Raw genomic sequence first — 22,018 nt, 5'->3', positions numbered from 1 at the left:
GAAGAAGAAGAAGAAGAAGAAGAAGAAGAAGAAGAAGAAGAAGAAGAAGAAGAAGAAGAAGAAGAAGAAGAAGAAGAAGAAGAAGAAGAAGAAGAGAAAGAAAAAGAAAAAAAGAAAAAAACAACAAAAAACGCCCACTATTGGATTTTAGTACTAAGAGTTTTGGGGGAAAGTTTAAAGGAAAGAACCAGTAATCACTTGAGAAGAAGCAGCAACAAGCACCCTCCAGGCATGTGGCTGGGCAGAGCAGGGCTGAGAAGGGGGCATGGGAGACAAGAGGAGGGCGTGAGGCCTGTGGTGTGGAGGGAGCCATGGAAATTCCACACACAGAAGGGAGTACTTGGAGCTCAGTGACTTTGAAACTCTAAAAGCTAACAGAGGGCTAGGGAGATAGTTTGTGGTCTAAGCGCTTGCCTGGCAAGCACAAGGACCTGAGTTCAATCCCTAGTTCCGCATGCTGTGCTAGCCCAGAACCACATTGTGCTGGTCCCAGAACTGGGTGTGGTGGCGCACACCTGTAATCCCAGTGCTGGGGAGTCTGAGACTGGAGGATTACTATGAGTCTGAGCTGCGTAGCAAGATCCTGTATCAAAAATAAATAAATGAAAACAAAAGCTGGCAAAAGGAGGCACTCCTGAAACATCCAACCAAACTTTAGATGACAAACAGGAGTCCCAGGAATTGACACCTCTTTACTATTTTCTGCAAGTAGAGGTGCCATTCTATTGTGCCCCAGCCTGCTGCAAGCTTGAAGCATGTGCGTATGTGAATGCACATGCGCGTGTGTACCGCATGGCCAGCCTTTGGTGCTGGAAGCTCACAAAAGTCCTGCTGGTGATTCACTGGCCCTCTCGTCCAGAGGTGACATTCAGTTGCCACCAGTGAGACATAAATGCCAGGGGCTGTGGGTGAAGGGAAGGCCTGGGGACGCACAGAATCCTCTCCTGTCCTCGCCTTGGTAAAGTCTGCACCATGGTCACCTGGCCCCAGCCCTCTTTGTTGTGCCCACGAAAAGTGGCCCTGGCACACACACATTAGAAGTGCAGAACAAGAGTGAGGCCGCCAGCTTCCTGCCAGAGAGAACATGTTTTTAAGATGGCCACGAGGTCCACCGGGCTCTCTTCCCGCTCAGGGAGTTCTTCTCACAATTCAGGTCAAAGCCTGTGCTGCAGCCTTTTCCTGGAATTGCAGGCAGCGGGACAGGCCTGAGGTGTGTAGCCAGCCCCCCAATGCAGATCTAAGCTGTGGACACAGGGCAAGCCCACCTTAGAAGCTGCCCAGCCGCACAGCCAGAGGGCCCTGAGGTCCACCCCAGCTGCTACCTCAGCCCTGGGCTGGCTGGAACCCAGGCCCTTCCACTGCCCCACCACTCCAAGGGGAACGTGGCTTTGGCCTGTTTTCAGGAAGGCAGAGGTCAGCTCAGCCTCCTGCCCTGGGATCTGGACACCAGCCAGCCGGCACTTGAAGCCTATGTATCCTGAGAGGCCCAGCTTTGCGCGCCTTATGTCCAGGGCTCTGGGCACAAAGCCAACATTCAGCTGGGTTCGGAAGTAGCCCCAGGCAGGCCACTGGAATTTGGCCACACTCTGAGGCAAAAGCCACTGAGGATAATTCTGTCTATACAGCCATGGGTCTTCCAACCCCAGAGAACAACAAAATTGCAACATCAACAATAAGAGAGCCCATGTTTACTGCCAAGTATGGGCCAGGCACTACTCTAAGCTCTTTGCCCACATTAACTTGTTACTCATGAAAACACTGACGTAACCAGCTATAATTAGCCCCATTTTACAGGTACGGAAAATCAGGCCCAGAGAGGTCAGGTACCTCCCCCAAAGTCATGTGGCTAATAAAGGTTGGAGCTAGGATTTGAATCCAGGCAGCCTGCACCAGAGATACCAACATGCTGCCTAGGCCAAGCTTGGATTTCCCTTCCGTTGATACTTTAAGGCCTGATCAGGGAAGCATCCAAAGTCCTAGGGCCACAGTGCCTTTGGGTGCTGGACACAACTTCGTGTCATTCCAGGGGCACCCTTTGTGAAGCAGCATGGGGACAAGGGGGGGTGGGGACTACGAAGTCCTGCCACATCTTCAAGGCTGAAGGGTCTCCTGTCACTGTACACAAGGTAGACCTCTCTCAGCATGGGGACAGTCCTCTCTTAAGGATGAGCAAGGACCACACAGCCCACCGTATAGGCAAGAAACCAAAGGGAAGGACGTTGTTCACGTGATCCAGTTCTCAGGCAGCAGAACCAGGGCTGGAGAACCCTAGTCTCACTAGGTGGCTGGGTTGCCTGGGATCCTCCTGCCTTAGCCTCCTAGAGTGCTGGGATTACAAGTGTGCACCAGCTCACAGGCTTACTGCTCACTCTTTTGAAATGGGACAACTGTTCACACCAGGGACATTTATTGAACACTCTCTGTGTACCAGGCCCTGGTGACACATGGATGACCACAGTCCATGGGGCAGTTTGTCAGGCAGAATGGAGGAGACAAATGCAGAACACCCGAGAGCACATATGCTGGACCCCACTGCCACTAGACCAGCCACAACCTTATGCAGAGGGGGTAGATGACATCCCAGAGGCAGTGGGGCTGCACAAGGTTCTAAGCAGGGTCACTGTACATCTGCTTATAAAAGAAAACATTCAGCAGCCAGAAGGAGGCAAGTTGGGGGAGCTACAGTGCAGTCCCAGGAGACATGGATGAGGGTTCTGATAAAAGCAGGAGAGCCCTGAGCTCGTCCAGATGGAGCCTCAGGGGGATGAAGAGGGACTGAGAGACATGTGAGGGTCTTTAGTGCGTACCCAAGTGGCCACAGGCTCTAAGATCCGCACTCATCTGGGCCAGGAGGAGCATGGGGGAAGGACATGGACGGCAGCTTGTTTGGCCTGAGAAAGGTCTTGTGGGCAGGATGGAAATGGGTCCAGCAGCTGAAAGGGAGGAACAGAAATCCTGGTGTCGCCCTGCCCGTGGGATGCATTGAACCAGAGAACGAGTCTGGGCATGGTGGCGCACACCTATAATCCCAGTGCTGCGGAGGCTGAAAACAGGTGGGTCATTATGTGTCTGAGCTGTGTAGTGAGACCTTGTACCAAATAACATAAATGAAAAAAAAAAAATCCTGGTGTCACTGGTGTGTGTCAGCTGAGAAGAATCATTGAAGGAGACAGAGGGTTGAGCACCCTAAGAGGAGAAAACCAGGAAACATAATGTGGGGGACCACCTGAGCAGTTCTCCTTGAAAGAAGAGCGGTTGTCTCCATTTTGACTGAGCCTAACCCTATTTTCTTGTATTGTTATGTACAGAGCTGGCTAGGACTTCTGTTTATCCTTCAGTTGGCCTTAAGCAGTATATATTGGTCTAGCTGAGGTGCTGGTGATAGTCTTTGAAGGTGGCCTGCGTGTTTCCCTGGTAACCTACACCTGCTGCTCTTTAACGTGAGCCGGGTGGAGACAGGATGGAAGAGCCAGTGCTCCGCGCCTTGCTCTGCGCTGCCAGCTGGGATCGAGCCTCGAGATAGAGGATATGACTTCAAAGCTGAAGCAGCAGACTTACCAAAAGATTAGATACTCTATAATGCACATTACTCTCTCTGCATATCCTCTCTGCTTATTGCAGAGGTAAATGCAGGCCACCCACCTAGCTCAGCTCATAGTAGTCATCTACTTCCCACAATTCTCAATCAATCCTTGTCAAGCCACTCCTCCACTAAATAAAACCAGGTGAGGCCCTGGGTCGCTCTCTTGGTTCCAGAAAGCCATCTTTGTGGCTGGACTTAGAGCCCCTTGACTCACTGATAACTGAAAATATAATTTAGTGTCTTTATTTTCGCTGTGGGTTGCATTGAAGGTGGTACATTGGAATCAATTTGATGGGATTCCAATAACGTAACTTTGGGATTACAAATACTGGCTTCTTGGACCGAGACAGGGATCTGGACGTGTCTCCTACACCATAAGAGAAAAAGACCAGCGAAAGGTCTGGGGTGAGGCGTGAGCTCCCTGGTGGACATGGTCAGAGCAGTTTCAGTGAAGCAAGGGAAAGCCTGACGTGAATTCTCTCCCAATGCTGCTCACGGCGGGATGCTGCTGTGTGGGTGTTCAGGTGATGTCACGTGCACCCCATCAGGGCAGTGGGCCTAGAGGGCATCTTCCCAGCTCCTAGAGCACAGAGCTCAGCAGTGGTACCCAGGAAGGCATGGTGGAGGAAGATGAGATGGAGCCAGAGTTCAAGGAGCTCTGTCAGAAGCTAATAAAAGCAAAGAAATGGAACTAGACTTTTCTTTCATGTCTGGCAACAGGAGTTCCTGCCCATAGAGAGAAAACTCCAGTCCTTATGGCTTCATTCTGTCAAACATTTAAGGAAGAATAACACCAATTCAACAAAACTGGTTCAAGAACTGAGCAAAAGGGCGCCTGCTCCAGCTCATTCTGTGACAAAAACACTACAAGAAAGGAAAAGTACAGAGAGAGCCCAGTGTGGTGGTGCACGTCTGCGATCCCAGCACTCAGGAGACTGAGGCTGCGGCCCTCAGAGCTAAGTCCACCCCGGACTACACAGAGACCCTGTCTCAAAAGACGCAAACCAAAACAAAGCAGAAAGAAAAGAAAAACAGAAACCAGTATCCCTCATGCACACAAATGAACAAATTTTTTTAAAATTGAGCAGAGCAAATCCTCCCATCAAGTGGTAGGTCCCATCTGTTTACCCACTGAACCCTGACTGGCTTTGTGATTTGTTTTATCAATAAAAGGAAGGAAAATGCCATCTTCTCACCATTTCTACCGGAAGGCCTCAAGAAGTCTCTCGCCCGCCTACTCCCTCGCGGTCCAACAACCATGAGACAAAGTCAAGCTGGCCTGCTAGAGAGTGCAGACCCAAAGGAACGCACACAGGCTTTTCCAGTGAGGCCAGCCCGCCCCGGAGGACCCACCAGCTGGCCCGGACATGCCACCCTGCCCGACACAGCAGAACTGCTCTCCTGAGGCATGAACCAAATCCACGGTTTCTATTCAAGCCGGCGCATGGTGGGGTGGCTTGTCACGCAGCAGGAGCTAACTGATGCTGTGAAGAAACACTGCTTGGTTAGGATCCAGAGCTCCTGGGGCACAGAAACCATGGCTTGCTCCTGTTGCCCAGTGTCAACAGCACATACTTGTTGAACACGTGGGTTTGTGCAGCTTCCACAGAACAGCTAATAGCTTCTGCTCTGCGAAGGACTCTGGCTAGCTCTGCTGGTTATGGAGCTGACCACTGCCCGTCCTATCATCTTGAAATCATGCTGCCCAGCGACCCACTGTGCAGGCCAGAGAGGTTTGGTGGTGCGCCCAGAGGCGCACAGAGTATCAGTGCAGTGGAGCGGTTGATCTAGAACAGGCTGCTAGGTCTGAGGCAGCATCAAACTCCAGTTAGGACTGGGGTCAGGAACGTTCTTTCCTTTGCAGGGGACCTGGCATTGAGGATGTTTAAGCAATCTCAGGAGACTCAGCTTAACAGCTGAAATTCCTTCTTTCATAAGTGACAGAAGTTGTCATTTCTGTAGATGGATTCTGCAGGCCGCTTAGCTAGGCTCAAGGAACTTCCTAGAATCTGGAAGCATTTTGAACAAAATAAGAGAATAATACAGATGGGAGTCTGACAGACTGAACTGCACCCGGCAGCTTAACCACTCCATGGCTCGGCTTCTTATCTGAGAAGTGGGCACGACCTAGGTACACTTGCCTCTGTGGGTTGAGAGATAATTAGGAGAAAGTGCTTAGAACAGTGCCTGGGGCCTAGTGGGTGCCCTGGACACAGGAGCATCTCAGCAGAAAGAAAAGAAAAACAAAAACCGGTATCCCTCCCGCACACAAATGAACAATTTTTCTTCTGTGGTCAAGGAGCTGACGTTGGGAGTGACCCCTCGGCCCAGCCTGCCTCCTCCTCATGTGAACACTGTCTTGCACTCCTGTCCACTGCCACTGCTGCCGGACAGGAGCCACCAAGTGAAAACAAGCCACTTGGGCTGCCTCCTGGCAGAGGTGGTGAGAAATGCATGCTGCCAGCAGGTGGGTCAGGGGCAAGGACACTCAAGGGACATTTAAGGCACTGTCCCCAGTCCTGCCTATGTGGCTGCCCCAAATCTGCCATCTGCACACCACCCTTGAGGTCTCAGACGTATCCTCATGTCTCCCGTGCTACTAGCCACTCACTTTTTAAACTTACATTTTGTTAAGGGGACGCCTTAGATAACAATTGAAACGGAAAGTCAGCTTCACTTCCATAAATAAAGAAAAATAAACACAAAGAAAACAACATGATTTTAAATTCCAGCGAGAAATGCTTGCTGCTGAGAGCTTGGGGTCCAAGGCCAGCTTTCGGTCTCTTTCGTTCCTAAAACAGGATGTCCCAAGTGTTTGGGAATGTCAAGGCGCTTACACAGATCTGAGGCTTCCTCTTTGAAGGCTGCAAGGGAACCAAAAGAGGGTGATTTAAAAGGGACTTCTCTCTATATACACACATATGCGCACGAGCATGCACGTCATAGTGTCCTCCCCACAAGTGATTTTACCTCCAGCAGTTTCAGTTACCCACAGTAGGAAAGTATTAAGTGGAAAATTCTAGAATAGACAATTCATGAGTTTTATGTTGTGTACACTTCTGAGTAGTGTAATTTCAGAAGTAGTGTAATTTCTGGCTGAAATTGCAAGCCAGACCTGGCTGCCCATTGATCCGAAGTCACATCCTATATGTGACCCACTCGTTAGTTACTCAGCAGCCTTCTTGGTCATTAGATGCCCACGCAGGGTTGCAGAACCTCTCTGTAGGGTTTGGTACCATCCATGGTTTCAGGCAGTCACTGGCTGAGAGGAAGTCTTTTTTTTTTTTTTTCTTAATTTTATTGAGAAACAAATAGCAATGAGACAGTTTCAACATTCTTCCTAGTGGTTAATTGCTGTACAAGATGCGGACTTGATATCCTATTTACAAACACCATTAGAATAAATCCCTCTATTCATTAAGAGAATGTAACTATATATCTATCCCAACCACCTTGAATACATAGGTACAAAACTGAGAGGAAGTCTTGACACACTCATTCCTGGATAAGGAAACCAGAACGCTGAGTGACGCAGCCTCTCTTCCTCAGGGTGTCCAGCCCAGAGTGACTCCCAGGCTGTGAGCTCAGGATGAATGGGGCCATCTGGAAGCTATCTGCATCACCAAAGCCTCCAGGCCAGCACTGAGCATGCTCGATGGGGGCTTGCACCAGTCCCACATCTGCAGCAGCATGCCTGGGGGCTATAACGGAGGGCTCCATGCTGGGGAGAAGAGCAGCCTCCAAACACTCAGCCTTTTCCCTGGAGGGCACCTCGGTGTGGCCTCTGCAACAGTGGTACTGTCCACAGCAGCACTACAAAGTGACCCACACAAAGGGAATCACAAAGCCACGCTGTCTCCACTGAAGGGCTCCTTTGGAGCCACCCTGCCCTGGCCAAGGTCTAGATTTTTACTGCATCCATTTCCACTTGGGCAACACAACCAACGGCCTGGGGAGCCTGATGCTGCTGACACCGGGTCCAACTCCTGGGCCCTAAACTTTAGAATGAGGGTCTCAACCCTCGGTTACTTCCAGTCCACTGTCTCACACAGCTCCATGAAAGGCTACTTGGTATTTGTCCTTAATCCGCTTTCTAACATGAAGACACATGTTTTAACAAGAAGCAACTTTTGACTCCCTGGAAATGGAAAATCAGCATCACTTGCTATAAATAGAAAGTGGGAAAATAAATAATGTCCCTATCCCCCCCCCCCCAAAAAAAAAGTTCACAAATTCCAGTTTGATGCTATTGCCTGCCGCAAGAACGAGGCTGGAGACCTGCTCTGTCTGTGCTAAACAAAGAAGAAACACTCCTGGGGCGTGGGGGCGGGGGGCACACACCTCTAATACTAGCACTTCAGGAGGCTGAGGCAGGAGGATCACAAGTTAGAGGCTAGGGCTGGAGAGACAGCTCAGTGGTCTAAGCACCTGCCGGGCAAGTGCAAGGACCTGGGTTAGATCCCTAGTACTGTCTGCCGTGCCAGCCTGTGCTAAGCTGGCCACTGAAACTGGGCATGGTGGCACATGCCTATAATCCCATGGCTGGGGAGGCTGACACAGGAGGATCACTATGAGTCTGAGCTGCGTAGCGAGACCTTGTACCAAGTTAAAAAAAAAAGTTAGAACCTAATGTGGGCAACCTAGTGACTTAGCAAGATCCTGTTTCAAAATTTAAAATAAAAAAGGGCTAAGGATGTAGCCCTGTGTGAAGATCCTGGATTCAATCTCCAGTTGTACCAAAAAAGAAAAAAAGCAAGAAGAGGAGGCCTATAGGGTCAGAGACACATGGACCACATCAGTAAGAGCCAAGACTGTCCCTTTGATGGACTCAGAACTGAAGGAACTGAAAGGGAATCACTTTCTCCCTGAGAGGTTTAATGTCCCTGGAGGTCAGAACATATTCACTCCAGCATTATGAGTCTCCCCCTGGAAAACAGCTAAAGTTCTCTCTTCCACTGATTCCAATTCTGTATTGGGGGGGTTCCTGCCCAGCGGTCCCCAGAACATATGCCCTGGCCTTTACCACCTCCTTTAGCCATTCACCCAGGCCCAGCCTGTCCCAGAACTTCTGAGTGGGGCAGCTGGGACCTAGGAGGGCTGACCACAGGGATCTGCTCCAGACTCATAAGAATATCCCAGGGAAGCTTCCTAAGACCAAAATCCAGGGCAGGGCTGGGCTTGAAATTAAACCCTAGGAACGCAGAGGAATCAGACCCACATACATTGCTGGTGGGAATGTACGGTGGATGATAAAAAATTGATGAATGTTTAAATTTTTAAAAAGTTATTACAGTAAAAGACACACTGCCCATTAATCCCCTTCCAAGTGCTCTCCCTCTCTTTAAATGTACTTATCCCACTGTTCTTGCCACTTGCTAAAGCAGCTCTGGAAGTCCTCTTTCCTGAGCATCTTTACGAGGTGTGTTAAAAATAAAATGATGAATGTCACTGCCCGCTGCCATCCAATGGAAAAGCAGCCTCATAAAAACATTACAGTGTCCTTACCCGCGCTATCCACCGGATCTGGCACCTGCAACTATGGCCCTTCCTCAAAGTCAAAATGACCATGAAAGGGCAACAGTCTGAATCGATTCAGGACATCTAGGCAGCAATAACCAACTAAAGACACTCACAAAAAAGGACTTCCAAAAGTTTCCAAAAGCTGTGACATGATAGAATAAGCCTGTACAAAGTGAGGCAGAGTATTTTCCAATCACATAAAATGGTGTGAGCAGGCTGGGGAGATAGCTCGGTGGTCTAAGCACCTGCCTGGCAAGCGGAAGGACCCAGGTTCAATCCCCAGTACCGCATGCTGTGCGGTTCCCGGAACCTCAGGTGTGCCATACAGCCACCAAAATCAAGTATGCTGGCGCACACCTGTAATCCCAGAACTGGGGAGGCTGAAACAGGAGGATCACTACGAGTCTGAGCTGTGTAGTGAGGCCTTGTACCAAATAAATAAGTAAATAAATAAATAAAAAGTTGATTCTGCCTCTATCTATCTAGCTAACTAGCTTCTAGAGCTATCTATCCTTGTATCATCTGTATATAAGAAAAAAATGGCGCGGGCACTGTGCGAAGCAGCCTGGCAGCCGCTCATTAAGCATAAAGCAACGGCGAGATCCAGAAGTTCTACTCCCAGGCACATCCCAGAAGAAAGGGAAATGCAGCCATGATAAAGCTTGCCCACGAGCATTTGCGGCAGCACTAGTCACTACTAGCGAAAGTTGGGAACACCCTCATGTCCAACAACAGAGGAAAGTTAAATGAAATGTGTGTATCTATATCATCATTATTACCATTATCATTAGTAGTAGTAGTAGTATTCATTCATAAAAAAGGAATGAAACCTGCTCCAACACAGATAAACCTTGAAAACATGACATTTAGTGACAGGAACCAGACACTGAAGGCCACGTATTGTGTGATTTCATGCACAGAAATGGCCAGAATTAGGCAAATCCACGGAGATGGAAAGTGGAGCAGTGGTGGTGTGGAGCTGATGGGGCTGGGGAAACAGAGGGATGCTATCTAAGGGGGGAAGCTTCCTCTTCAGTGATGAACACGTTCTAAAAATTGACTGATGATGGGTGTGTGAATGTACTCAAATACAATGACTCAAGCACCTTAAACAACTCATTTTATTTCTTTAAAAAAGATTTTAAAAACAAGCAAGCTCTAAGATCACCAGGAGCTGATATTTCAACACTGGGAAGGACACCGCCAGGGCACAGCAACCTACGTGTTCCTACGCCCCTGCTGGGCAGCAGGGAAAGTCCTGAATCAGGGGAAGGGGGGTCTCAAGAGGAAGGCTCTGATCTGAGCCAGGAGCTCCCCAGCTGAGACCATGCCACGTCTAATACTGATCTTCTACCCCCAGGATCTGAGACTGAGCCAGCGCCCAGCTTCCCAGGGTGCCACTAGAGGTGGAGCTGGGTGTCCCACTTGGCAACCTGTCCACTAATGTATTCAGCAAGTGCTGAGAAGGTGTGTGGCATTTTGTAGATGGGTGCTGTGGGAACACCCAGTCCTGGCACCTGTGCAGAGCTCAGAACTGCCAGGATGGTTCTGTGTCCTAAACCAGGGGCCTTTGCTTCTCCTTAACAAGCAAGCTTGGCCGCCATCCTGAGGCTGGTCAGGCCTCTGCCCGAGCTATTCCCTCTGTCTGGAAAGTTCTTTGATTCTTGGAGAGGCCAGCTCCCTGTACTCCACCTGGCCTCAACTCCAAAGTCATCTACTCTGAGAAGCCTTCCTGAATTCTTCAGCCTAAACAAGCTGCCTGTGCTCATCTCTTTCATTTTATTTTCTTCCAGTCACTAAATATCATATGTCATTTTCTTATTTATCTCATATGGCTTTGTCTTGCTGTCCTGTCTCTATACTGGAAAGTCTCTGAGGGTGAGGACTTTTATCTGTTTGGTTATTGCTGTGTCCCCATCACCTTGCGTAGGACCTGGCACTCAGGAATTATCTGTGGGCCAAGAATGATGATGACGACATGATAGGGTATGCTCTCCCTATGCCTGGGAGGAAGCCTGGCCCCTCCAGAGGTGTCAGGAGGTGGGCTGGGCACAGGGAGACCCTCCCACGGTGGGGGATCCCACTGTCAGGGACAGCATCCTCCTCCCTCTGGGCACCTAAAGACCTCCAGTCCTTGGCATGAGCAGGCCTCTGTGTGCAGAAACAGGAATAACCTGAGCCCGTGATCTGCTCTGAAGCTGCAGGGACCAACAAGGAAGGAGTGAGCAGGGGCTCGTGCCAGGACCCACTGAATCAGTTCCAATGGCAGGGTGGCAGCAGGGTGGGACCCTGGCTCTGTAGAAGCTCTGAGGCTCCCAGAGGACCAAGTGCGGTGAAGCGACTGGGGTTCTCCAGGAAAGACCCCCCAGGCCTGAACCACCTCTGTGTAGCAAATTAAGGGCCTTTTTGATTTTGGTTCTGTCTGCTTCATACATAGGCTCACTGTATGGGATATAAAAACCCCCAAAGGGGTGAAGGGAATTGAGGACATCGAGGCACTGGAGACACCATCCCAGCTGGAACCTCTGGGGTCCATTCAACTCAGGCTTTCTAGATGAGAAAACTGCAGGCAGCACGTTTCGGCAGCTTGCCCAGGCACACCACCCAAAGCGACAGACCTGGCTTTTCAGCAGTACTGACCTTTACTGCTGCCTCTCCTGAAGAAGCCAAGTAAGAAAGCCACAGAAATCATAGCGACGTCATAGGCTCAATAAATGGACAGCCAGACAATGGCTGGTGAGGACAGGGACACAAGAGTGCACCCATTAGGGCCTCACCCCAGTCGAATTAAATCAGAACCCAAAAGGAGAGGTCTCCGGTACAGCTGAGCCCTGGTATCCACTGGCGATGGCTTAGGATATCTGCCCAAAGATACCAAAACCTGAGGATGCTCAAAGCCTTTATCTAAAATAACACAGAATTTACACATCGCCTCTGTCCATCCTCCCGTGTGCTATCCACCCTCTGTAGATGAGTTACAATACCCAACGCAACATAATCGCTGTGAAAACAGGGGCTATGCTGGCTTGCTCAGGGAGCAATGACAAGAAAAGAAGTGTGTACGTGTTCAGCACAGGTGGAGCTTTTGATCTGAGGCTGACTGAATCCCCCAGAAGCAGAATCTGTGGATGCGGAGGGCAGACGTGGACAGTACACTTAATATTCAAAGCTGCCCAGGTGCTTCCAGTAAACTGTCAAGTCTGCCTCCCCCAGATCAGCCCTTGCACGGATCCTTACAAGACAACACTGTAAGCACCCTCCCCCCATTTATATTATAGCTTATATAGTTATATATTTACATATACTATGCATAAAATAAAGTATAAGTGGCCGGCCAGGCTACACCTTTCTCTCTTGAGACTAGAGTGAGGCATGCTTTGTCTTCCTAAAGCTGCATTTTCATGTATGAGAAAAACAACACGCTCCAGGAGAGGGACCTGGCCTATTTGCTAGCACCGAGGCAGTGTCCTTAGAAGGTGCACCTGGTGTCATTAAACTGGTGGGGGAGGACCATTTCTTTAGCTCCTCTTCCTTTATCTTGTTTTACTCAACCAGTTTGGGCCATCACAGGGCAAACTGGGTCAAATCACATCTGCCAACTGGATCTGGGTTCTGGCTGGGTGGGCAAGGGGTCAGGGTTGCGCTCAGGCCGCACGGCCGCAGATCCATCCCTGGGGGGCACCAGCTGAGGTAGGGTGACCAGGCAGTGCATGGCATGGACATTCTGCACTGGGCCTTCTGAAGGGGCGCTTTGGTGCAAAATGTAAGGATGCGAGAGCAGCGAGGCGGAGTGGGAAAATGCCAGGGAGACGTGGGCTTATCCCGGAGGCCTCGGCCTGTGCCTATGGCGTGCTGCAGACAGCGAGCTGCTCAGAGCTTCATCCTGCCTCAGGCCCAGCAGCTGGGCTCGTACTCTGGTGTCCTCAGTCACTTGCACAGTGTCCTCAGTGGATGCCCTCACAATTTGGGGGGGTGGGGAAGTTGCAGCTGTGAAAACAAGTGCACATCCAGCAGCGGAGACCTGACGGGGGCGCCAGTGCTGTCCACCAAATACCGTTAGAGTTTCCACTCCCTCTGCCCATCCCTGTACCACCCCCACTGCCCATACTCTTCTTTAAAACACATGAAGCCTACATGGACTCATTTGTAAATGTGTATTCACACTGCAAATAGAAACATTAGCACCCCTTGCTGAGCATTAGGTTTTTGAGTAATACGCTTTAAAATGCATGTGTATCAGTCTTCTACGTTGCCTGTAAGCTACAGCAATCATCTTAAGCACCTTCAGGGGTGTGCGCCCCGCTCTGGTGTGCCAATGGCGAAGCCTCTTTCTGGATCTGACCGAAATGACTGTGCCCTGCCCCAGCCCTGTCCCCCAGGTATAAAGGCTCAGACCAGGCTACCTGGGGCCTGACATGACTCCAGCAGAGCCAGTCACAGGGGACAAAGTAGCAAGGACACCAGCAGCCACCAGCAAGGTGCCCAGGATATGGAGTCTCCCTTCCTCTACAACCCCGCCTCCCACTTGCAACTCTCACTGGGGTGCTGTGTGATACCTGCAGGGGTGGACTGGGGAACTCGGCAGGCACAGACACCTGGCCATGTGCCTGGCAGCCCTTGGCACACTTAGACAAGTGCCAAGAGAATTAATGGCAAAGGACTGATCTGACTTGATCAGGGTTAGAAGCTTCCCTGGAGAAATGGTGCCAGCCTGGAAGGATAAAGAGAATCCAGTGCACAGAGGGTGGGAGGGAGTGTAGAAGGAAAGGGGGAAATGGAAGAGCAGGGAGATGTGGGAGAGGGGACCAAGGGCTAGAGGAACCAAGCAGGCCAGGGGACTTGAGCAAGCAGCCTGGAGAAGGTGCTACACCAGGGCCCCAACAGCACTGGGGGAACCTGCCAAACTACCTAGGCCTGGCTTCCACCCTCCTGGGAGGTTGCTGTCATTCCTTCCAGCTGGGGACCTACAGTCAGTTTTTATCAGGACTCCTAAGAAAGCTAGTTAGGCCACTAGCCAAAGACACCCAAGGCATATCATGCAAGGCCGGAGGTTTTTGTTGTTTTAGGAGCAATCGAAACTACTAGAGTCTTTGAGCGGACTGGGCAAAAAGAGAGACTAGGCTCGCCTTGCTTCTCTGTAGGATTCTTCTGGTGCCTATGAAAGTAGACTGCAGGGCTAGAGTGACCACAAAGATCATGAAACAGTCAGCTTGTCAGGGCCAAAGATGACAGTGTCTGGAGCCAAGGTGGCAGGTGAAGAGAAGGGACGGGGTACAGAAATAGCAAAGGCTTGCATGAAGAGGCAGAGGGTTGCTGCAGGGTTCTAGCACAAGCCACCAGCGGATGCTGTAGATGGCATCGATCTAAGGACTGCACAGAGGACAGGAGGACTTGCTCAGATCCTCTTCACCCCACCACCTCCCTCAGATTCATGGACTCCCAACACCCGTGCACACATCAGCACACTTTCCACACCAATAAAACAACACAACGTGGTTCCCTGGCTGTCTTTGGCTCAAAAAAGATTGTATCATCTGATTATCTACATGCATGTATGAAAGTGAGGGACAGGGCGGGAGGAACAGGGGTTCATGGCATGTCCTCAAGGATCTTCAAGGACTGAGATCCCAGACTTTGGAAGAAGCACGTTTGATGTCCACAGTGACCACCAGAACTTCTGCAGCAAAGGAAGATTCTGGGCTCCTAAGACTAGGATTATTTCCAGAGCCCAGGAGCCTCTGATTCAAATTCCAACCTGGCCACTTGCAAGTGGTGGGATTAGATCCACGTTCATTATTTAGCAGAGCTTGTTCATCTCCAGAAGAGGGAGAATAAGCTCTCTACCTTACAGGGTTCTGCTCACTGGGAATGAGGTCAATGAGGCAATCCAACTCTCCACATTGCAGGAGACTGCTCTGCACTCTGGCCACAATGGTATTGTTGTTACTTTTGACGGCACTGGTAAATCACAGCATTTTCTTCTACCCTAAAACATCAACCTGAAACATTGCTTGAAGCTCAGATCTTTACCTGCCTCCTTAGATTCTCTTCAAAGCCCAGTGGTTCTCCCCATCTTCCTCAGGACTTGAAGACAGCTCCTTGGAAACGCTCTGAAGTGAATTCCATGTTCAACACAGCACCCACACTGGAGACCCACTAAGCCCACCAGGTGTCTACAATGCACTGTTCCAAGGAGACCATCAGGGGGCTGGGGGACACCTCCCCAGTTCAGTGCCCAAGACTTTGTTCTTGGATTTACACAGAGGTCCCTCTCACAGCCACTGCCACATAGTCCATTCCCAACACTCCACCGCCAAGTTCACCATCTAACGCTCCCCTCCCTCACACCTAAGAACCCCCACTGCTTCTGGAATACAGCCAGGATCCCTCATTACAAGGGACACAGAGATGACTGAAGCACAGTGCATTCCCTTTGTTAGGACTGGAGGCCTGGCACTTCCCCACGCTCAGCAGCTCTGTTCCCTCCTCCTCACCAGAACCTATCTATTCTGATGCATCCTTCCAGCCATTGTTCCTTAGATAAACTAAATGCACATAAGAAGCATGCAGCAGGATTTCTGTTTATGACACAAATAGCACATTTTCCACATATAGTTTTGATCATTGTTTTTTCTTAAATCAGTAATGCCATAAAGCTCCTCCCAAACAAATGTATTTTATTCTTTCTTTTTTCACCCAAGGCCCAAAGTTGAACCCAGGGCCTTCACAATGAGCAAGATTGCCAGCCCTTGGGGAGATAGCTCAGTAAAATAAGTGCTTGCGTGGCAAACCCAAGGACCTGAGTTCAATCCCCACTTCTGCCAAAAAAAAAAAAAAAAAAGACCACCAGTCTTTTTTATTTTTATGTTGAGATAAGGTTCTGATAAGATCTCTAAGTTGCTCCATTGGGCTCCAACTTTTTGTCCTGCTCAACCTCCCAAGAATGCTGGGATTTATAGGCATGAACAACCACATCCAGCTATCCTTTGATTTTTTTTTTTTCATTTTCTTTCTTGTTTGGTACCAGGAATCAAACTCACAACCTTACACTTGTGCCACTGACCTATATCTCCGGCTGTTTTGTTGTATTGCTGTAAACTATTCTGCAAAATGACCAAGGGATTTAGTTTGCCTACCTGGAGCCATGCTGATAGGGGAATACTAAGAATTCCCTCAAGAACTCTCCCAGCTCCAGCCCACGGGCTTCGGGAAACCCTTGCAGGCCACCATACTGTAGGCCTCTCTGAAATCACATCTCCTGGACCTGGCCCCACCATCAGAACCTCTTTTGAAGACACAGAAGTTCCTCCTTTTAAATCATAGCAACTCATTACACGAAGTTGCTTTGTGATAAATAGCCATCAAGACGAATGTGGGCAGGCAGCGTGTCCTTCAGTTTTGCTTTGGTGCCAGCAAACCGCAAGCATCTCAAGCCACTTCCACAGACATCAACCTGTCATCTCCTCTGATCCTCAGGCCAACCACGGAAGGCCACAGGGTGGAGGGAGGACCCTCATTAAAGATGAAGGGCTTCTGGGGAAGCCGAGAGGCAGGTCTCAGTCTGGGGGCCTCTGCAGGAGAGCTGTGGGCGAGAAGTTCCCAGATGTTCTCAGATTAGTCCTGTCATCAAAAATGTGAAATGCGTCTCTTCCAGTCCCTGGGAGAGCACCGTCTACAAAAGACGCTCACACTGGCGCTAAGATTTTGCCAAACAGGAGACCCATCTGTGCTTATTAACTAAGCTCTTTAATTATTTAAAACATGTTTTAAAGTTTAAAACATCAACTTTCATTTCACCCAAAGCAGTAGTATCCAAGAAAATGCATAATTAATTTCTTTTGTTTTTATGTTCGGCTGCAGATGTTTTAGAATTATCTTGGGTACCAGCCATGATAACACATATTTGGGAAATATTAGAACAAGATTAATGAGATAAATTGCAGTCATATTTACTCATCGCAAAATTGTTTTATTAATTTCTTTTTCAGAAAAGACAGTTCACCAGAGGACTTCATGGTTAGCAGCACAGAAAGAAAAATCTTAATTAAGGATTTGCTACCATGAAATCAATCTTAATTAATCCTTAATTAAGGATTTGCTATCATGAAACTTTATTTGATTTTAGGCTCTGAGCAGTCTGAAGTGAGGGACTTGCTGTGTCCATCTCTATATCCTGAAGAGTGAGTTATTTTATGTCCCAGATTTGAGGACATATTAATGTTAAATATCACCCTAGTGACCTCTCTGTCAGCTTTGGACCCAGGGCCCTACGAAGCTTCTAGAAGCTGATGTTACCTAGCCTGTCCATGGAGGTCGGGGTCTAGAGTGGCCTTTTGTCCCTCAGTCTCTCACAGATGACCAGAAGCCCAGCTTCCTAAAGAAAGTGAGGGCTCGAAAATTCAATTTTTCTGTCCAACAACTACTCATTAATAACAGAGATACCAACAGCATCTCTGCAGGGAAGGAAGGAGGGACTCATCCAGTTCCCCGGTTCATTACATCCTGCCCTAAGATGGGTCAATTTCCCCAGACCCTGCCAGACCCCAACAGCTGTGCCCCTGGAGTCACTTGTTGGGTCCTGGGAAGTGACTTAGTGTTTGGGCATAGCTCTCTTTTCAGGATCTAAGTATGGAAATGCAGCATCCTAGAAAGATGACACCTATCCCATGGATCATTGACACTGGGGCCTATGACTGGAATCCCACTGACCATTCCCCAGCAATTCAACTCAGCTGGTTAAGTCCCTACCTCCTACCTGCTTCACACCTCAGTTTAAGCCTTGGGCCTGCTGTTAACTTACAGGGCAGCCTCCGACAGCTTACTCCACCTGCCATTCCTAGCTGTTAAAAATTTCTGAGGTCCTATGTTTTTGAAATTCACCCTTTCCAAAGAATCTGTCCTAGGATTGGCCGGCTGAAGGAGTCCAAGCAACTGGGGAATAAGGCAGTCTCAGTGTCCCCACCCCAGCCTCCGCCCCAGGTGTCAAGTTACCAGCCTGCACTCTCACTGGGTGGTAGTGCCGCCTCCGATATTTTTAGACTTCCCCCTCATCCTGGCCCTAACCAGAGCCAGACGCATCCTGTTGAAATTGAACTCGCTGGTAACTTGTGGAAGGAGACAAATCACGACTCCAGGGGCAAAGAGGGGAACCTCTCCGTCACCCCCATACCTATCCCATTCCATTCCTTCCCCCAACAAGCTGAGGCCCCGCAGAGTCAAGCTCCATTTCTTTTACTATGCCAGCTTACCTCTTCCCCCATTCCAGCTGCCTGCTTTCCTCAGCCCAGTCACACGTGCGCACACACCCTCATTATTTTAGGAAATCTCTAGGACCCCCCTCACCTTGGGTAACCAACACCTTCATTCACTACGGAGCCTGGGTGGCTGCAGAGCCCACCCCTATCCCCACCCCAGGCTTGGCCACGGAAGCCTGCACCAGAGGCCCCATGTGGCCTCAGAGCTGGACATCAGCCACAGGTTACAACACACACAATTCACTGGCCGGCTACGAGGTGCCTGGACTCCTGCCTCTCAGGCACATCTCGCCAGCCAAAAGTCCAAAGCCATTTCGTCTGGCCAGGAAAGTATTTATATAATTTTTGTCTCAACAGACTTCCCTTTCTGGTCATGTCTGTCTGTCTGTCAGAGTTCACTGTGACAAAGAAGTGGCCTTTGCTGAGCTTCACAGACTGGGAAGGTGTAGGGCGGAGCAAGGCCAAGGGAATGTCTGTGTGGGCTTGGGCCACAGAACTGGCCCCATCCTCCGCATGGCTGACCTGTCAGAGTGCTCCCACCTAGATACCATGAAAGAGGCAGAGAATAGAAACCTAGGCGTGTGTGTGTGTGTGTGTGTGTGTGTGTGCGCGCGCATAACGGATGTGCCCTGTACGTGTAATTCAATGACCCCAAGTAGGGTAGTGCTGGCCTGAGAGGGTCCTCCCCTTTGGGTGGGGCAGCAACGGCCAAGCTCCACCTCTTCACACCACTGCTTCCAGCTGGCCCTGCCCTTCCCCTCTGCCCCTGCCACCTACCCTAGGTTGCAGGCCAATCTAAATTCCCCACTAAAGGCACAGGAGAGGCTCCAGGCTGTGAGGCTGGTTCTGTTTCCCTCCCAACTTCCAATTCCCTGAAGCAGGGTGGAGGCGGTAAGATCCAAAACCCCTCAGTGGGAAAACAGGTTCAGCACCTTTCTGCCACCTCCGTGCCCCTCCCCAGGCTACGGGCTGGGCATCTCTCAGCCAAGGCCCCCATAGGCATCTGCACCCTGTTTTCCCCAGCAGGGTCCTCCCTTCCCAGTTTCGTGCAGCCACTGAGGCCTCTCCAGGTCAAAACAGGGGGCTTGCGGGGAGGCAGGAAGAGTTCTGAGCCTGCATCTCTCAGCTCTTGCTCTGTGGCCCTGGGTGACCAGCCTTGCTCCTCTGGCCTGGATTTCCCCATCTGCAACAGGGGAACAGCTAGGGTGAAGATCCCTTGGATGGGCGGGAAAAGGAGCAGGCAGAGCCACTACACACCTCATGAGAAGGAGCAGGCAGAGCCACTACACACCTCATGCGCCTCCCCACTGCATTCTCTCAGGGCCACTGTTCCTTCTAGGCCCCTTCTCCTCCCAATCTGAAGGCTAAATTCCAGGAAAAGATGGCCAGCCACATCTCCACTGTCAGACTGATGGGCAGGGGTAGCTACAAGTGTCTTTTCTTTTCTCCCATCATGCTAACATACACATTTATGACTTTAACCAATTAATTGTAAGTGCACAATCCAGTGGTGTGAAATACTCTTGCAATGCTGTGTAGGCATCACTACTATCTGCACACAATACTTTTTTCTCCCTTCCCAACAAAAGCTCTATACCCCTTAAACACTAACTCTCACATTCTCACCTACCCCCAGTGCCTAGCAACCACAGTTTCTCTGTCCATGGGGCTGTGAATTCATGGTACCTCCTAAAAGAGTTCTTTGGGCTGGAGGCTTCTTTAACTCTTGTCCCAACCCCTCACTCACAGTCATAACATCAATGCCTGCATGCACGCGCGCACACACACACACACACACACACACACACACACACCACTTGAGAGGGACAGTAAGGCCTGGCTGTCAACTTTGTCATCCCACAGTTAACTCCATTCCATTCTGATCTGCAGGGAAACTTTGTTCTATGGGATCTCCCTTGGTCCAAGTGTCAGTCCCCTAGCAAGGCTTTGAAGACTGAACTGGAGTGGATTGGGATTCCTGGAATGAGGAGGGCATACGGGCCACACCCCATTTCTCTTCTCCCACCCGCTGCAATCCTTAGGTGAGGCTCTCCTAGGAGAGCCCTTTAAGCTTATAGAGCAGGAGGTAGGGGAAAGCGTCGCCCTAGCAGTGCACCCTCCACCCCCACCAACTGCGGCGGACCCTTGGAAGTTGCTCCTCGCCGCTGGGGGGCGCTGGAGACGCAGCCGGGCAGAGAAGGGGTGCGCAGACTGCCAGGACCCGCGCACCAGCCTGGGCGCAGCCGCTTTGCCCGCTCAGATCTAAGGGGACCCGGCCGCGGGGGGTCTGAGTCCCACACGCGACAGGGAACCCCCTTGTACTCCGAGGGCACTCGTTCTGCGGCTGGCGAGGCGAGGGGAGCCGCCCTGGCTCCTCCCCAAACTTTTCCCGCCAGCCTGAGCGCAAAAGGCGAAGGAAGCTGACTCGGGATGGCGAGGTGGAATCCCGGACGCGCGGGCGTGGCGCCCACAGGAGGGATGGGCTGTGCCCGGGAGTGGTGGTGGTGGTTGGGGTGAGCAGGAATCGGGGTCTGCGGCACTGACGGCGCCTCGGCCCCTCTTTGACCCCCACAACCCAGGGCTTCTCAGGCCCCGAAAGTGCACTGTGGCGTCCCTGCTGCCCGGTGCACGCTGCCCTGTGCCCCGACGCCACCCCGCGCTCTGCTCTCTTCCCCGGGCGTGCCCCCAACTCACCGGGCGCAGTCGGCGGCGCGGGCGGCTGGACAGACAGATGCACGGGCTGGGCGCGAGGCGAGGCCGCCGGGCTGTTTTGAAGCTCTGGGCCGGGACTGCGCTCCCTCCCTCCTCCCTGGCGGCGGCGCGGAGCCTCCTCCCCACGGCTCCCTCCTTCCCGAGCCCGCCTCCCGGGCCGTGATGTCAGGAGCCCGAGCCGGGGGAGGGACCACAGGAGGCGGTGGGGGACCCTGGAGGGAAAGGCCAAACGTCGGGAGCGCCCCCTGCCTCCGCCCGTCTTCCCGCCTTGCTCAGGCAGTGTTTGGGGAGGAGTCGGGGCGCTGCTGAAGCCGACAGAGGAGGAGAAAGACGCCCGGGAGCTGGAGCGCTCCGGCTGGGTTCAACTCCGCTTGCCACCCCTTGCACTCTTGTCCGCGCACTTCTCCTCCCCTTTGGTAGGGGTTTTGGAGTCCAGCCCTTTCTTAAGCACTCCGTTAGTTCGGAGAGCTTGTTTAATCACGCCTGCCTCAGTGTCCTCTTTGGAAAAGGACTCTTTCCTCGAAGTGTTGAAGACCTGAAAGTGACATCACACCGAGGGCTTGGCAGGTACAGCAGAAGCGCTCCATCAGGGCTTATCACTGTTATTTTTATCATCTCAGACCTCGTCTTGGTGTAGGCTGACAGGGACCTGAACCAGTCCTAAGGTCTCTCCGTGTTCTTTCATTAGCTTTCCCCCAGTACACACAGAGATCCCCTCATTCCTGCCCTGTTCTTTGTTTTTTTTTTTGGTTTTTTTTTCCCCATAATTTTATTGAGAAACAAATAGCAATGAGACAGTTTCAAATCAAATTGGTAGGACAGTTCCAATAATTAACACATTGCATTCTGTCTAGTGGTTATTTGCTGTACAAGATGCAGACATGATATCCTATTTACATACACTATTAGAACAAATCCCTCTATTCATTAAGAGAATGTAACTATATAT

At 50.8% G+C, this 22,018-nt stretch overlaps 1 protein-coding gene across 1 annotated transcript in view; it reads right to left on the bottom strand.

The window, feature by feature from the left end:
* Emp2 (epithelial membrane protein 2) overlaps positions 1 to 21,302 on the bottom strand; it is a 37,302-nt gene extending 16,000 nt beyond the window's left edge. Inside the window, exon 1 of the mRNA XM_004627763.2 lies at positions 21,052 to 21,302. The gene's annotated coding sequence lies outside the window, so the exon portion shown is untranslated. The remainder of the gene's footprint in view (positions 1 to 21,051) is intronic.
* Positions 21,303 to 22,018: the final 716 nt, after the last annotated feature.

This window comes from Octodon degus, unplaced genomic scaffold, assembly GCF_000260255.1.
Source record: "Octodon degus isolate 3935 unplaced genomic scaffold, OctDeg1.0 scaffold00021, whole genome shotgun sequence".
Taxonomy (NCBI): Eukaryota; Metazoa; Chordata; class Mammalia; order Rodentia; family Octodontidae; genus Octodon; species Octodon degus.
Note: the sequence above shows the minus strand (reverse complement) of the source record. Positions and strands in the feature narration are given on the sequence as shown.